Below are 18,042 nucleotides of genomic sequence, written 5' to 3'. Positions count from 1 at the left end.
CCGAAACATAGGATATCAGTGAAAATTCGGCTTTTCCCGTGGAAACGAGTTAGTTCATTACTCTCTTACAACGCAGAGCTGCCAGTCTCGATATTTTGTAGTAATTAAAACAAAAACTTAAATAGGTATATATAAAATATTCTTAAATTGACTCAAAATCACAGTCGGATACAACTATTTATAAATATGTATACTAATGTTAATTGTTGGATTTTAGTATTGATCTTTTGGATTATGATAAATTATAGCTGAAAATCTAGATGTGTGCAAAATCAGGTATACAAATTGAGCAATGGCAACATTAGAAGTGTGAAGATCGTAAAAATATAATTTAAACTTAATTAAGATATTCAAAGTGTTGTTTTATTGGCATTAATTTTTCTTTTAGCTGGAACATAATTTGACGACCGTGACAGGACCTGTGTTCTATATTTTGTTTTTCGATCAAAGAAAGCAAATAGATGAATGTCTAATTTTGTTTTAAAAATTAAAAATCGGTTCGTGGAAATCTTGGCTGGCACTGCGTTTGTTAAACTACACATCTCATCAACATAAGCTGTGTAGCGGTATCCAACAACCTGAATTTGGATTCTTGTACTCAGGCAACATTCTGTATACATCGTAGTTGCCACTGCAGTCGTAATAACAGTAAAGCTAATGTGCCTAACATCAATGATGAAGGACAATCACATTTATCCTCGCTAATTTTGTTATATACAAGTATATGTTCATTGAAGGCATTTATTCTTTGTACTTGATCCAATGAGTTTGAGGATTACAAAAGATAAAAGCGTTGCGTAAAGTTCCCTTATTTTATTTGGTGATTGACATTGTAAAGTGAACTAAAATATGCAAAACAAATCTTAGCAGCATTGAAGATAGAAGTTATATCTCTTTAATGAGGTATTTGCATACTCTCCTGCTTAAATTGAGCTCGATAACTTTGTTGCTGCTTTCACATGTACATTTTCTTACAAGAGAGCTATTATAATTTCGTTTATTAAGTCTTTGTAATTTTTCGATTTATTTTTTCTTATACAATTTGAACAACTTTTACAACACATCCCAGAGAATTATTCCTGATCATTCAGCTTTTCTTCAAAGCTCTTATCCTTTATCAGTTGCCGTATTTATAGATCTATAAATGTTCCCTTTAAATTTTTACCTTGTTGAGTTCCAGGAATTTCTCTTTCAGATATATAAATCCACGGTCATCTCTAGGCATAGCTCTCAGAGTACCAAAATGTCTATCAAATTTGTTACAAAACTATCAAATTTTTTTATCAATCAAACATTGAGACGTCAACGTCAATAAAATTTAGCTACACGTATATCTTTCTTTTTTTCAAGCTAATCGAATATTTTTAACCACTTTCAACGAAGTTTTCGCTTTAAAGGACAGGCGAGCATTCATCACTACAAAGAATCCACAGCGACCACATTTTCGAACTGGACGAAGGAGTAGAGACTGGATCTTAATATCACAGTCGATGGTGTTGAATTTCCAACTGTCATCAACCCTAATATTTTAGGCGTTACATTTGACGATTTCTGCTTCTTCACTCCACAGATGACCGCTATTACTGCCAAAGTACAGAGCTGCAACAAAATCCTAGAGTCGGTAGCCAGCAGGTCCTGAGGAAAGGACAAAGAAACGTTGTTGGTAACATACGAGACAATCTGCCGGCCGGTCTTCAACTACGCTGCACCCATATGGTTGCCTGGATGTAGTGAAATACAGACGAAACATCTTCACACGTGCTCTCCGTTCAATTACAGAATGTCTCTTGATGTCTCCTGTCGAACACCTACAAGGAACACAATGCACTCCACTCCAAGCAGTTTCTGCTGTGATGTTTTCGCAGAACAGTGGGCTGGCCAGACTACGAACGCAGCAAACTTTAGACACGCACTAACCGTCATTCACAGTGAAGCCATCAACATCTTCACCGACTCTTCCCAGGGATTAGCATACTTGGAGTCAAACCACCACCCATAGCAGATGAGCTGGAAATGCCTGTAGAGTTTTGCGGGACTTCGTTCTGGATACTGTAGCAGGTTAAACTCCTACTCCACCCTGACATACCAAATATATATTCTACGTGCAACGAGTTACCGCATGACTTCAACTTTGACAAGTTGTTAATTGACATATCGCAAAAGTTAAAGTTTTCATTTACCTGATGTCGATATCATTTTTTTCGCTTGCTGCCGAGGTTTTACGTACTATATTGTTATACCTAAAAGTATAATATAAACAATTATTTAAAGTAAAACTAAGGTATTTACTTGCCCATGAGCCTCTTTTCTTTCATTTAATGTATGAAGTTATAGAAATGCGCGAATATATCAAATTGTTATCAGACTCAAATTATAGTCAGATCCCTCATTTTCCACACGTTGAGCAGATGGTTTCCATTCATGACTATTATAATTAATATGAATAGCAAACAAGAAAGTGTGCAATTTTAACCGAACAAATCTTAAGATTAACTATCATTCCAAATACAAAAAATATTGCCTATCAACCAAACTACCAAGGGCCAATGAAACTACCAATTTTCATTCGATCGGACAAAAGCGGCAACGATGGCTTTATGTGCAATAGTGGTAAAACAATGTCAACAGGGAACTTACGAAAGGATCATAATTAAAATTTTTATGAGCTACCGGCACTGAAGGAAGTTTATTTCCGTTATGCAGCAACCCTGCTTTCAAACTAGTTTTTGAGGAGTCAATGAACAATCACCAGTGATTTGGATCATATTCAAAATTTAATAAATTAATCAAAACAGGAACGTTGTTGCAATAGACGAAATCAACTGCTTAAGATGTCGAAAATAAGAGATTTAAAATTACAGTCGTTTAATTTAGATCCTAAAACATCATCCTGTTTTTAGACAGATTAAAATTACGTACCAAATCGTATAAATCGTGTCAATGAGTGCGGTTCTTTTGAAATTGACGGTTCATAACTTGGATAACTATCTTCAGATACTTCATCGGGCTGACTTAGAACAAGTATTGGAGAAGAATCATGTTTTCTGATGGGTTTGGCACAGGCAGTTCGGCACTATGTAGGATGGGTTGGGATACTAGGTAGTGTATTTAGCCTCACAAACGTTTATTTTAAAATCACATATCTTCGGACCAAATCAACCAATTTCAACCAAATTCGGTACATAACATTATTCCAATATTACGTATGAAAATGGGTGAAATCGAATCATAATATAATATAAAGGGTGTGTATTTAAATATGTGGTTTCCTAGAAGAAAAACGCATATAATTCAATGTTATGGCCAAGGATTTAGCTTTATTACAAGTAAACGGCCATTATGTTTTCAAAATGATTTTGGGCAAGTGACCGCCACGGCTGGCTCGAATAAATTCCAGCCAAGAGACCCAATTTTCGAACTCTTTTTGTAGAATTAGGGACCGTATATCAGTAATAACGTGCAAAATATTCTCCTTCAAAGCGGCAATCGCCTCGTGCTTAGCTGCGTAGACAAGCGACTTCACATATCCCCACAAAATATAGTCCAGCGGTGTTAAATCGCACGATTTTGAAGGCCATACTACAGTCCCATGACGCGAGATGTTGCGCTCATCAAAAGTTTCCTTCAATAAATTGGTTGCTTCGTTGTCTGTATGGCATGTAACGCCGTCTTGTTGGAACCTAAGGACCTTCACATTAACATCCCCGATTTCAGGTACGAAAAAGTTATTAATTATGAACCTTAAGCCTTAGCCCATAGAGCATACCAAACAGTGACTTTTTGGGTAAGAAACGGCGTCTCAATATCGGCTTGTGGATTATCATCACCCCAAATGCTACAATTTTGTTTATTAACGTCCTCATTCAACCAAAAGTGAGTTTTGGTAATAAATTTGCAAGATTTGCAAACGTTGTTCCGGAGTAAGCCCGTTCATTATAAAATGGCAAACCAAACTGAGTTTAAACCAAGTAACAGCTGTCAAAGAGACGACTTCCATAAAAGTAACCTCATTGAAAACCATACGCTTAAAAAAACACCCGTTATATTGGTTATGGTATATGTGGTGCCAAAACTAGGTAAAATTGGGTCAATTCTGCCCCTATCTCCTATGTAGCTAACTTAAGAAAAAATCAATCTTCCAGTTGGCTTTATACCGTATATTATATTATACTAGGTCAAGTAAAAAGTTCGTTCGGTTTTTATTTAAGAGATGGCGTTATTGTCCATAGTACTAGTGTTACGTGTCGCATCATGTCATACTATACGGCGCTGAAAACGTGTTTATTCGCGCTAAAAGTTTCCTTGACAGTGTTTCGATTGATTTACTCAGTACGTTGTGAGCGCTCTTCAAAGATGGACACCAGCAAAAAGAAAATTCACTATATTTTAAAATTTTTCTTCGATCAAGGCGAAAAAGCAGCCAAAGCGGCTGAAAACATTAATTTAGTTTATGGGCCCGATACTGTAAACGAACGTGTAGCACAAAAGTGATTTGCTAGGTTCCGTTCCGGTAATTTCGATGTCAAAGATGCACCACGCGTCGGGAGGCCTGTCGTCGAAAATTGCGATAAAATCATGGAAATAGTGGAAACAGTCACGTGGGCACTTATTTAATTGCTGAGGAAATAAAGATAAGCCAGAAAATCGTTTGGAGCCATTTGCATACACGAACTAACGCAAAAAACATGATGGACCGAATTCCATCTGCGAATCGCTGCTGAATGGCAACAAAATCGACCCATTTCTGAAGCGGATTGTGACTGGCGATGAAAAATGGGTCACTTACGACAATATCGAGCGCAAACGGTCGTGGTCAAAGTTAGGGGAAGCGGCCCAGACGGTGGTCAAGACCGGATTGACGGCCAGGAAGGCTTTGCTGCGTGTTTGGTGGGATTCGCAAGAAATCAGTTACTACGAGCTGCTCCCCTATGGCCAAACGCTCAATTGAGCCCTCTACTGCCAACAACTAGACCGCTTGAAGGCAGTACTCATCCAGAAGAGACCATCTATGATCAACAGTGGCCGAATTGTGTTCCATCAGAACAATGCCAGGCCACACACGTCTTTGGTGACGCGTCAAAAGCTCCGGGAGCTCGGATGGGAGGTCCTAATGCACCCACTTTATAGTCCGGACCAGACACCATGTGATTACCATATTTTCCTGTCCATGGCGAACGCGCTTAATGGTGAGAAGTTGGCATCAAGAGAGGCCTGTGAAAATTAGCTCTCCGAGTTTTTTGCCAATAGGGACGCAGCATTCTACGAGAGGGGTATATTGAGGATGGCATCTCGTTAGCAACAAGTTTAGGAACAAAACGGCGAATATTTGACTTAAATCGGACAAATGTACAAAAAGTTATCATCTTTTGAAAAATCAATAAAAAACCGAACGAACTTTTTACTTTACCTAATATATTGGTCAATATGTAACATAGCTTAGAAAATTTAACTGAACGTAAAGTATTAGTTATATTCTATATTTTAATGCCGAAAATATGTGTATGTGTATATATCTTTAATTAGTCTACGAATCACCATAAATCCCTTAAACTGCATATAATGATTTCATTAAATTTTTATCGGTCAGTGTGACCTGAGCAATGTCAAAAGTTAAAGTTAGCCAATTAGCCCATACCTTTCTCTGCTCCTATACACCTAATATAGTGACTTTCGACTTTCTACCTGACTTTAAACTAATTGGTTGGTCAAACTGTGTGATATTTTAATAAGATTAAGTGATAAGTTTTCTTAAAAATTATGTGGCTTAGCCCTGAATATGAGATAAATTGGTCCAAACCTCATATCCCTAATATAATCAATTCTGATCCTTTAGTTTTCCACATCATCTCAGTTATTAAATTTTGCCTCTTCGATTGAGTTTATATCACGTAACGTGTATCTCTTTTGAGGATGATGTTAGTATAATTTTTGTTAATGCAAAGTAAAATATAGTGGTAAAACTTACCAGCAGGCAGCGGCAGCAGCCTTTGTTGGAGATAGTTTTCCTATTTTACGTACCACATACGTCTCCTTGCTGGAAGAAAACTTACGAAGGAGTTAATAAAAATATAAAGCTCGGCAGCAGCCTTTGTTGGAGATAGTTTTCCTATTTTACTTACCACATACGCCTCCTTCCTACAACAACAGTTACGCGGGGGTTTATATCGTTTACACGATATGAGTCATTAAATATATACCGAAATGTGCGCTCTTTATTGATATTCTAAAAACTAACTTGTTACATAGATCTTACTGATATTTATAGATATAGATACATACAAGTATATTAAATATATTATGTATATATAAATACATGTTATATGTATATACTTATATAAATGTAGGTGAAAAAAATCATTTATGTTCATAAGAGAAAAATAAAGTTTAAGCATAGTGGTTCAGGTTCAGTTCGTCTGAGGTTTTCCAACAGCCTTTTTGTATGCTTTGCAGCTGTAACTGCCAGTTGGGTGCTGATTTCCGCCTTGTGGGCATAGCACAAACAAAGGGTCAAATAATAAAAACAAACATATTGAAATAAAATAAAAGAAGCTTAACAAGCAACAATAACAAAAGAGGTCAAATCATCCCAAGTAGCGGATTGAGGAGACAAAGATTTCTTGTGTGTACGATTTGCTCCAATTTATTTATTTTTTTGTTTTTTTTTTTCTTGTTTGGACTTGCAGTCTTGTGGAACAACACGCCGTTGCCACTCTTTCATTCTAAGTTCTTGCAGGACTATCGCAGACCACATCCTCACTCGATCCCACACCAGTTTCGTCTTAATCATGTGACTTACTATGTTATCTGGCGTCACTCGCTCCGCTATTAATTTCTCCAAATTTGCTCTCTCATTTCCATACCTCAGGCAGGAAAATCAGATGTGCAGCGCGTTTTCTCCGCTACTGTCACAGAGGGAACAGTTTGTTCTGTCATCATGGCCGTATTTGTGGAGATATTCTCTGAAACAATTGTGCGCCGTCAAAAACTGTGTCAGGTAGAAATCCGTTTCTGCATGTTTCCTTTCTAGCCATGCCTGCACGCCATCCAATAAAACTGTGGGTTTTATTCCCTTCGTTTCTGCCATTCATTGATGCTTATTTGCCTTTCATGTTTCCGCTCTGCAACTGTTAGTCGTCTTCTATCGTAAAATTTGTACTGCTTCAGTTTTTTGTCCAGCTTTGATTTTTGATGCCGTCTGATCATATAGGTTCTGGATTTGATTCAGTTCCTTTGCTACCACTGTTATCGCAATTTCATCCACGAATCCGATGATCTGCACTTCCATCCGTAGTGATAGGTGTCATCGGTATCGTACAGCAATTGTCGATCTGACAGGTTACGTTCCAGGATGCTTATTATATGTGGCCAATAACCCGAGTTAAATGTATTTTGTACATCGAATGTTACTACTGCGCAGTACTCCTTTGTGCCATACATTCATCTTTTTCCTTCGATTGCCTTGTTAGCGATATCAGTGACCTTTTTTATTGCATCAACGGTAGACTTTCGCTTCCGAAATCCGTATTGATTTTCGGAGAGACCCTGGTAATCCTTTTAAAGTGCGACTCTAATCGTACACAGACTATCCGATCTAGTATCTTGTCAAGTATATCCAAAATGCAAAGAGGTCGCTAAGGGATCTGCTCGCCGGTTGTTTTATTTGACTTCTATAACAAGACAAGTCGCTGCTTTTTCCAAATGTTCGGAGAAACACCTTTCTAAGGCTTTGTGTAAGCATTTCTGTGAATGGTTTCGCACTGTGATTGATGGCATTACTAATCTCTGTGCCGCTTGAATCACATCCACGTCGTTGACTGTTTTGACATCCATTTCAACATGTCCCCCTGCTTAAGCCTGTAGTTTTCTTGTGACTGTGCTGGGAAGAGGGTTTCCACGATGGTTTTCAATAGCTTAGGGCAGGTCGGTTTTTGCCCTTTGCCGCCTTTGAATTTCGACATTACTACCAACCAGCGAAAAACATTGAGAGCTAGTAAGAGACGCTGAGAACCACTTACAACTAGTGAGAGCCACTGAGAAACAGTGAGAGCCATTGGGATCCAGTGAAAGACATTGAGAATCAGCGAGAGCCACTGAGAACCACCGAAGGCCACTGAGAACCAGTGAACACCACAGAGATGAACCACTGAGAACCAGTGGGAGTCATTGAGGACTAGTGAGAGGCACTGAAAAACACTGATAGCCAGTGAGAACCAGTAAGAGCCAGTGAGAATTACTGAGAACTATTGAGAGCCATTGAGAATCAGTGACACCAGTTAGCAGTAAAGCATGTGAGAACCAGTGTGAATCAAGCGATCTTTGAAAATAATTATAAATGTTGTGCGAAATCCTCTTTATAGAGTATTTAGTGGTTTTAAGTCTTCAATTCTAGAAACTATTTCATACCTACTAACTCTAGACTTCAAGATTTTTATAATGTAAGCAAAAAATAACTGTAGCTTATATACACCATATTTATTCATCACGAAATCTAAACGCCGAATACCTTCCAGCAAAGCTTTTCAAATACTTTCGACCACGCCAAAGTGTTTGAACCGTCTGTTCTTCCTATTTTGTCTGGAGTTATCACTAGAAACTATTTCTATTTCCCTAATAGTGACTTCTTCCTTTGTCTAGTCTAGTTCTAAGAAAATATTCTTAATCATAAGTGTGTATGAATATGTTGGTTGGTTCTCAAGTACTTCAGACGTGCCACGTTATGTGGTATTTAAGAAAAAACAGCGTTTCAGTTGAAATGAAAAGACAGCATTGAAGGAATCGCATATGAATAAATATAAATACATGGAAAGGGGGAAAGTCGATCGAAGTGTAACCGTAGAAAACTGAGGCTCTGAAAAGTCACTAGATAGAAAAAAACGGTACACAAAGGGAAGATTTTTCGTGCTTTTTATCTCTCGAACATGTGTGTAGGTATGTGTGGCTACACATTTCATTGGTTGCAACAAACGATATATGACTCTGCTATGCACTGTAAAAAGTGTACTAGCTTAACTCGTCTTTTTAAAAGTAGAGCTTTAGGTGGTACTAACGGTAAGAACGGCTTCAGCTCACTGATGAAAGGTGCGCTCCCAATTGAAGGAGTGGCTCTTTGGTCGGTATTAATCTATCCTCAATAAAATTTTAACTGTCAACATTTAATTAAGATCCAGTCCCTGGCAAACAGCTTTGTATATTATTTTGCTTTGAAGAATCTGCGATTATATATGACTCTCCATTGCATAACGATGCTTTCATGGCTTATTTCCTCGAGTTTCCTTAACTAGTCATTGTTATTCTTAATAACCTCGGTTGTGAAGTTTTGAGATGTCCAATACCTTGTCCTAACCATTTCTTTTAACATCCGATGACATCTGTCTCGTGTGCTCATATGTAAAATAAAGTTTACTTACATACATACACACGCGCATACATAGGGATGTTGTGTTTTTTTTTATGGATACGCCAAAGGTTTTTGTAAATCATCGTAAAGGGGGAGTAGAGAAAGAATCAGCTGATCAATGTAAACAAAGCTACAGCTGAGAGGGGTCCATGGAGAAACGTCAAGCCCGGCTAGGGGTTGAGTTTCTATTGACAGCCAAGATGGCCGAATTTAACCCGAAAATGGTATTTTCTTCTAATTTATGAAAAATTGTCCAAAAAATATTGGTTATATGTAAAACTGGGATATGTTTTCAAAATAAAATCAGTTTATTTTAATATATGTTCTTAAAGGAGCGGCTATTATTTGCAAATTCTAGAATAATTTCGGTATATATTTATATCTTTTTTTAACTGGGATCAGAAAATGCTTATTCAACGAAACTGAGAGCAAGGTTTATAAATTTGCAAAACAATCTTCGTAACATAATATAATGAATATTTAATAATGCTCCTGATAGAACTGCTCACACAAGAATTTTTATCAATAAGCAGGTTTGTAAAAGTGCATATAAAGTAATAATAAATAATAAATAAAAGTATCTTTTTATTATTATATTATTTATTATTTCCAGAGGAAACCTGTAGAAAATAATAAACCTATTTTAACCCGCCCATAATGTACATGATAGGTATATCGTTTTAGAAGGATTTTATAAAAAGTTTGGGTGTCTTTGGGATGAAATTTACATTACATATAATTTTATTAATAGACGCCTTGATGCTTTAGATTGCGTACATAGTGATTTAAATTTGGAAACTGATTTATGTATGACAACGATTTGGAAAGCGAAATTGCAAAAAAAATGTTCTGATGAAAAGAAACAAACATTACGTTGTAAATGATACAAAATTGCTTATATGTAAATTACCATACTCCTACGATCAAATTGCTTTTATGAAAGTAAATGTTTTAGTGTGCATCTAATTGTTTTTACAGCTAATACTTGTATGTGGCCAGTATTATAGTGCTCACCCCCAACAAAAGGTAGAATCATGGGTAGTTTGTTCATTTTTAAAACCTTTATTTGCATTCATTGAAACAATTTTAAGATCTAACCTGATAATATAAATACTTTGTTTAAATAAAAACAGGATTTTTTTCTGCGCCAAATATTATATGTTTTATTTCGTTAGATTTTTATAAATTTCCTTATATCTATATTGCATTTTCCACACCACCATGAGGTATGCAACTAGGCGCGTTACCAATTCTTTTGGGTGTTCGGTTCCCCAAACCCATATTCCTTAAAACTCAATAACAAAATTATATATAATAAATAAATAAAAACATTCAAAAAATTCATTTTACAATAATACTTATATAAATACAATTTATGAGCATTCAAATTATAGAAAATAATACTATTGTTGTAGTACTGTTGATCCAAAATAAGTTGTTAGGAAATGTTTCTATGAAAAAAAACATAAAATAGTTATATTAAAAACAATCATCAAAAACAATTTACCTTTTAAAAAACAAATCCGTCCGTTTGACAAAAACCAGCTGCGTAACAGCGGAAGCTAATTTTAAATTACTTTTAAAAAAATAAATATATCTACCGTATATTATATTATATTATAAAGATATTGCAACTTAAACAAATAATTTATTTAGAAGTCTATATACTTAAAAACTAAACTAAGAACTATATTATAATATGGTAATTTTTTAAGTCAAGAGTTGTAATAAAATATTGTACATATATTCACCGCTAAATGCTGAAAAAATATAATTAAATATTAATAAATGAAATTATAAAACGTAAATACAATTTGCGATTAAATAAATGTATACTTAAATTAGGGAAAACATCGGCACAGTAACTATTTTTTTTGATATAAGTACAATGATAAATTTTACTTTATTGTTTAAATGAATTATTATCACTTGTATGACAATGATAAGTTTTGCTTTTTTGATTATATAAATTATTATTACTTAGAATATCAATATCCTGTTACAATAGTTATTTCTTCCCGACCACTCATAGTCAAATTGAATTTTCAGTTTGTCCATTAATAAGTTAATTAAAATGCTTAAAAATATGCCGCTTATTTACCTATATCAAAATGGTATAATATCATATATTGTAAGCATTAAACATCCATTAATTCAATACCAAAAATTGAAATATTTATAAACAATTATTAAGGCGTTTTCTGCTATGCGCAACCCATTTTAACCCCCCGCCACAATAACTCACCATGGCCGTTGGTTTTATTTTTAAAGTACGCTTCAGAGGAGGCTGAATGGGACTTTCGCTTCTCCCTTATACCATAGTGTTGCAGTATCTCACGACTGCGCTCTCGGTCTTTCAGCTACTTCATCTTCGCTGGTATTGGAAACGGATACATTTTACCACGAGGTGATCTGCCGTTTCAATGTAATTTTTACAGTACATGTAATAAGGTGTTTCAAAGTGCTCTGAAGCAACCGTGGCCAAACAAATGTAATCCGGGACCTTCAGCTCTTTCAGGGCCTTTATAATTAGCGTTCATTTGGCCGAGTTGAAGGCGTTCCTTATATTAAGGGTAATAACAACGCAGTATTGCTTATAACGCCATCGCCATCTACTTCCTTACAATACTTTTTTTTTGCTAGTTTTGTGGCGGTGTCTATGGCATCCACGGTGCTTCGTTATTTCCGGAAACCAAACTGCATTGGGTCCAATCCACATTCTCTTTCAGTGTATTTCTCAAGCCGTTTACATATTATGGTTTCCAGGACCTTTCCTGTCCTATTGATCATGAAGAGAGAGCGATACGATGAGGGTTCTTCCGGAAGTTTATCACCCTTTGGGAGAAGATCAAGCCGTTGCCGCTTCCAGTGTTTTGGAAAAATCCCTTCTCTCAAACAACTTGCATACGCTTGACGAAACAGTTCGGGGTTTCGTTTTGTGATGTGCTTGATAACGAAATTGGGTATTCCGTCCAGGCTAGGTGCTTTTCAGATCTTTATTCTTGTCACAGCATGTTTCAGTTTCTCATGGGACACTTGCGGGATTTCATCCATGTTTATTCGAAAAACTGACACTCGCATGGGTTCACATCTTGGAAACAGGGCACTAACTATCTAGCGCAAGGTGATGGGAGATATAAGGGATCTTCTTGATCTTCCCAGTTTCCTCATCACTATTTCTTTGGAACAACAGTACGAGGGTGCTTTGTTTACGCTGTACGCGCGGCAACTATAGAAATGTATGACTTTTATCTTTGCATATACAAAACCATTATCTTGACTTTTGGGTGCTGCTTCAATGGTAGATTGCTAAAAGTCCGTATCGCGGATTTTGAGCTTTTGTCTTCAGTCCAGTTAATGTCAATACTTGAGGTTTTGTACTGTTCGCTAAGTAGTAGTACGTCTGTGTTGAGGTCTGATGCAGTTTTTGTCAGTAGTGCGTGGGCTACAGAGCAGTGGTTAAGGTTCAGTTCGTCTGAGGTTTTCAACAGCCGTTTTTTACGCTGGGCAGCTGTAACTGACGTCTAGGGCTTATTTCCGCCTTGTGCGCATAGCACACACAGAGGGTTTTTAATACAACCTTTTGCGGTGTGACCTTTCTCTCCGCATCTGAAACAAGAGTCAGTAAGATCTCTAGTGTTATTAAGATCTCTAAGACCTCTCATAGTGATGTGACATTTGCTATTTGTAAGCCCCAAACTGCATGTGGCATATTATTGACAATTTTCGAAGGCATTTGATGACAATTCTACGCTGCCGCCGCCGACACTAGATTTGGGCATTGCGCCCGTTTTCACTTATTGAAATGAGTTTTACCATTTCGGTAAGAATTGAAAGAAGTGCATCAAATGAAATGAGCATAAGAGAAGATAAACAAGCAACAATAACAAAATAGGTCAAATCAGCACAAGTAGCGAATTGATAAGACAAAAATTTCTTTTGTGTAAGGCTGACAGGCGACAGACACAGTGTGTGTACGATTTGCTCAATTTTTTTTTTGTTCGGACTTGCAGCCTTGCGTAACAACGTGCCGTTGCCACTGTTTTCTTCTAAGTTTTTGCAGAAGTATCGCAGGCAACATCCTCACTCGATGCCACGTCAGTTTCGACTTAATCATGTGAAGTACGATGTTATCTGGCGTCGCTCGCTCCGCTATTAGTTTCTCCAAATTTTCTCTCTCATTTCCATACTACGGGCAGGACATTAAGATGTGCTGCGCGTTTTCTCCGCTACTGTCACAGAGGGAACAGTTTGTTCTGTCATCATGGCCGTATTTGTAGAGATATTCTCTGAAACAATTGTGCCCGTCAAAAACTGTGTCAGGTAGAAATCCGTTTCTCCATGTTTCCTTTCTAGCCATGCCTGCACGCTATCTAATAAACCTGTGGGTCCGTCTTCCCTTGGTTGCTGTGGCTCTTCCTTTCTGCTATTCATTGATGCTTATTTGCCTTTAATTTTAAACTTTTAGATCTATCGCAAATTCTGTACTGCTTCAGTTTTTTGTCCAGCTTTGATTTTTGATGCCGTCTGATTACATAGGTTCTAGATTTGATCCAGTTCCATTGCTTCCACTGTTATCGCAATGTTCTCCGCGAATCCGATGATCTGCACCTCCAGGTAGTGGATGGCACAGCACACCGTCGTAGAGTTGAAGATGATTCTCTACGACCTCCTGAGGAATGGAATACAATAGCACCTGGAATATGTTTTGACGATTTTATAACATGTGATGATGGAGTAATGACCGCGGGAAAATTATCTGACGAAGAGATAGTTGATTCACTATCTCCGAGCAACGAAAACGAAGAAGATGATACAGAAGATCCAATCGATATACCATGCGCTCTGGCTAAATGACCACTCAATCCCCCCTCACCGTAAGACACTGTCACACTACACCAATTCACATCCACATCACCACACCTACTTACCATACATTCCACACCTACATACCATACATTCCACATCACTACACCATGCACCAACACGCACACAAATACAACTTAACACCGATCACACCACCATGAAGACATCAACAGATATATAAGGGACCAAAAGAAGGATCCCGCTTCCCTTTTTTCATCGACTCGCTAGCGATCAGTTCTGTGAGCACCCGCCGAAATCGACTCTCTTTCCTTTTTAATTATTATCTGCTAACGGTGAGTGAAGTGAAAATTAATTTACTGATTACATAAATATGGTCATTCGAGCCCTAGTGGACGGCACTATGGGTAGTTAAACATAAACGAAAAAAATATATATATTAAAATAACGTGAATAAGATTGTAACGTGAACAATAAATAATGTGAAAAAAAAAAAATTTTAACAAACAGTTAAAAAATAAAAAAAAAGGAGCAGTGACAAAAGTGCGGTGCCAAAAAGTGAACAACAAAAAACAAAATATATATATATTGTACATTCATAAAGTGAACAAAACACAAAGTGCAGTGGGACAGTGAAAAAAAAAAAAAAGATATCTACAGAGACGAACAATTGCAGTGCAGTGTTAAAAAAAAAAAAAGAATAAGAGGAAAAACAAAACACATCCAAAGTGCGGTGAAGTGTATTAAACACATATATACAGAAAGCTATATATATACATATATACACGGTGTTTTCCTTGAGAAAAAATAAAAAACCTTATCTGCATACTGACAACAAAAAATAAGTGGCTAAAAAGTGGTGTGACAAAAACAAAAAAAAAAAGAGATAAAAGCTTAAATTACATTTAAATAACAACAATAAAAACAAAACGGGCGCGAAAATAATGTCAAAATCAAACCGGGCGCGATCCTAACAACAAATTTAATATAATATACAAATATACATTCGGGCGCGGAGTAACAAAAAACACCACAAAAAGCAACACCTAGCACGCAAAATCAGAAACAACAGAGGACAAAGGAATTGGAAAGAAACACAGAAGAACACATAGACGTACATACACGTAACTATTGTATACAAGTATACACGCAATACATATATTCCCCAAAAGCCCTTGGAGGAAATCAAAGTGAGTCCATTCGATTCCATTTCTTATATTTATGCACATACATATGTATATTCATTGCGAATTACAGATTATATTTTGAACAAAAAACTGTAATAAAACATTAAAAAACCGTTCAATATCTTGGTAACGGGTGCCAATTTGGTCTAACTTACCGGTTTTAAATTGCGGGTTAAAATAACGAAAAACCGTTTATTGTATTATATATGTACATTCATACACATACATATATACGACAGACATATATGTATATAATATATAATAATTGACTACCTGCTTACCTTCGTGTATTAAAACACAATATACAAAAACAAAAAAAAAAAACAAATTTAAGTATTTCAATACTTACAAATTTTTCCGGCAATACCCCTTACGCTTAATTAAGCAGTAAGCAGGATTGCGAAATATATGTGAGCAAAGGAAAAGTCAAAGCATAAAAGGCAAAATAAATATACATACATATATACAATAAACGAAAAAAAAGAAAAAAAAAAAATATATATATATATATACCTACCAAAAGGAGTACTTCATTTACTTCTAACATATATATAACAATTATATATATAAAATTATATACAGTGCATAGTTACGTAAACATACATATGTATTCTAAATATTAAATATTAATCATTAATATCGTATACAACATATCGTATTTTTCATACATATGTATATATCTTATACATCATTTATACATACAATAAAAACCTTACATACGTACATACAGTGCTTATTGAAAATTGCGACATTACCTGCTATTGCCAATTTCTCTCTCGCGCTCTTTTACGATTATACTTGATTCGCTTTTTTACATTACTTACAGTATACAATACGCTTATACTTATATACCCTATATATGTACATAGGGTAAATACGGTTCAGTAAATAAAACGCGGATTATTTAATAAAAATCATACTATTTTATATAAATAATACAAAATTTTGAACAATATACATACATATTGGTTCAAACTAAATTTATATTTATATTCAAAGTCCACTTTGGCATATATCCCGCAATACCCCTTGCAGCAAGCAAGCAGGATTGCGTACAAATAATTCGTGCTTACTAGTACATAGGTACAAAGTGCATTGATCTCTTCAACGAGCTCTCAATTGCACAAGTACATATATACATAACTACAAGTCCAAGCATTAGGGTATACCATCAAAAAATAAAAAATAAAATAGATAAACAATTTATTCAATACATTGTTACATTAAATTAAAAATAAATACGCACCGGTATCTATAACAACTGAATCCGGGTATTTCAGTTATTTTCAAATTAAGAACGCTAATTAACAAAAAAAAAAAATTTTTACGGTTATACATATATACGAAAATTAATCTTAATTTTGTTTAAAGTGGAAAACTCTACTCACTAAAAAGAGCTTTCATTCAGATTTCTATATACGAAGAAATTTCCTGAATTATCCATCAGTCGACACTGAGGAATTTTGAATTTATTTCATACAATTTTTAAATGAGCTCAGACTCAAAAGAATCAAAAACATCTCAATTGTTAAAAGTACCAAAGATGATTTCAGATGATAAAAGTCCATGTACACCTGCAGAAGCTACACGCTCAAAGCAAGGTGCTACAAAACAAAAACGGGTGAAAGATATTTCATACACCAAATTTATCTCTGAGAGTGACAGTCTAATACGATACTGCACTCGATTTTCATCTTCGCCGATTCAGGACAATCTGAATCGGTATTAGAAATTAAAAAAGACAGTCTTGACAATTTTTGGACACGTCTCCAAGCTGCATATGACGCAATAGTAGAATCTGACGACTCAGATCTACCTGAAAATTTTAAATCCTCGGCTTACGCCAAGTACGAAAACTGCTTAGACCAGTTTGAAGAAACAAAAGCAATGATTTCGGATCAATTAAAATTAATTAAAGCCATAGCACCTGCTCCACATCCGAGAGTAGAGCTGCCACAAATCCAAAGTCATGAAGCAAGTTCAGGCATCCATCTCAAGGTGCTCACATGTGATACAGAAATCTTTCATGGTGGTTATGAACAATGGCCGTCCTTCCGGGACATGTTTACAGCCGTTTACATAAACCACCCAAAATTAACAAATGCGCAAAAATTGTATCACCTCCGATACAAAACAAAAGGTCAAGCAGGCGTCATAAGCAAGTAACGATACTAATGAACTTGCCAAAAATTCAGAAAGAAACAAGTGATGAATTTATTAGATTACAATCGACTGTTTCTAATTGCTTGTCGGTTTTATCGACACAAAATATTCCCACAGACAGCTGGGACCCTATTCTGGTAAATATATGCACCGCGGCATTACCAGAAAAATCGTTACTTTTGTGGGAGCAATCGCTCTCATCTCGGAAAAAATGCCCAACGTGGCAGCAAATGAAAGAATTTCTAACTACTCAATATGAAATAGCAGAAAGGGTAGACAAAAAACTAGTTAGAACTAAAAACGTTCAAAACGACCTCAATAGAAGCTTTAATAGACCCCAAACCAGTAGCAATAACCATTTAAATAGAAGTTTTTTTAAAAATCAATCGTTCACGTCAGAACAGTATAAACAAACGTCATGCGAACTGTGTACAGGAGGGCATAAACTTAAATCTTGCGAGAAATTCAAAA

The sequence above is a fragment of the Bactrocera oleae genome, chromosome 4 (genome assembly GCF_042242935.1).
Source record: "Bactrocera oleae isolate idBacOlea1 chromosome 4, idBacOlea1, whole genome shotgun sequence".
Lineage (NCBI taxonomy): Eukaryota > Metazoa > Arthropoda > Insecta > Diptera > Tephritidae > Bactrocera > Bactrocera oleae.
This window is presented reverse-complemented; position numbering follows the sequence as displayed.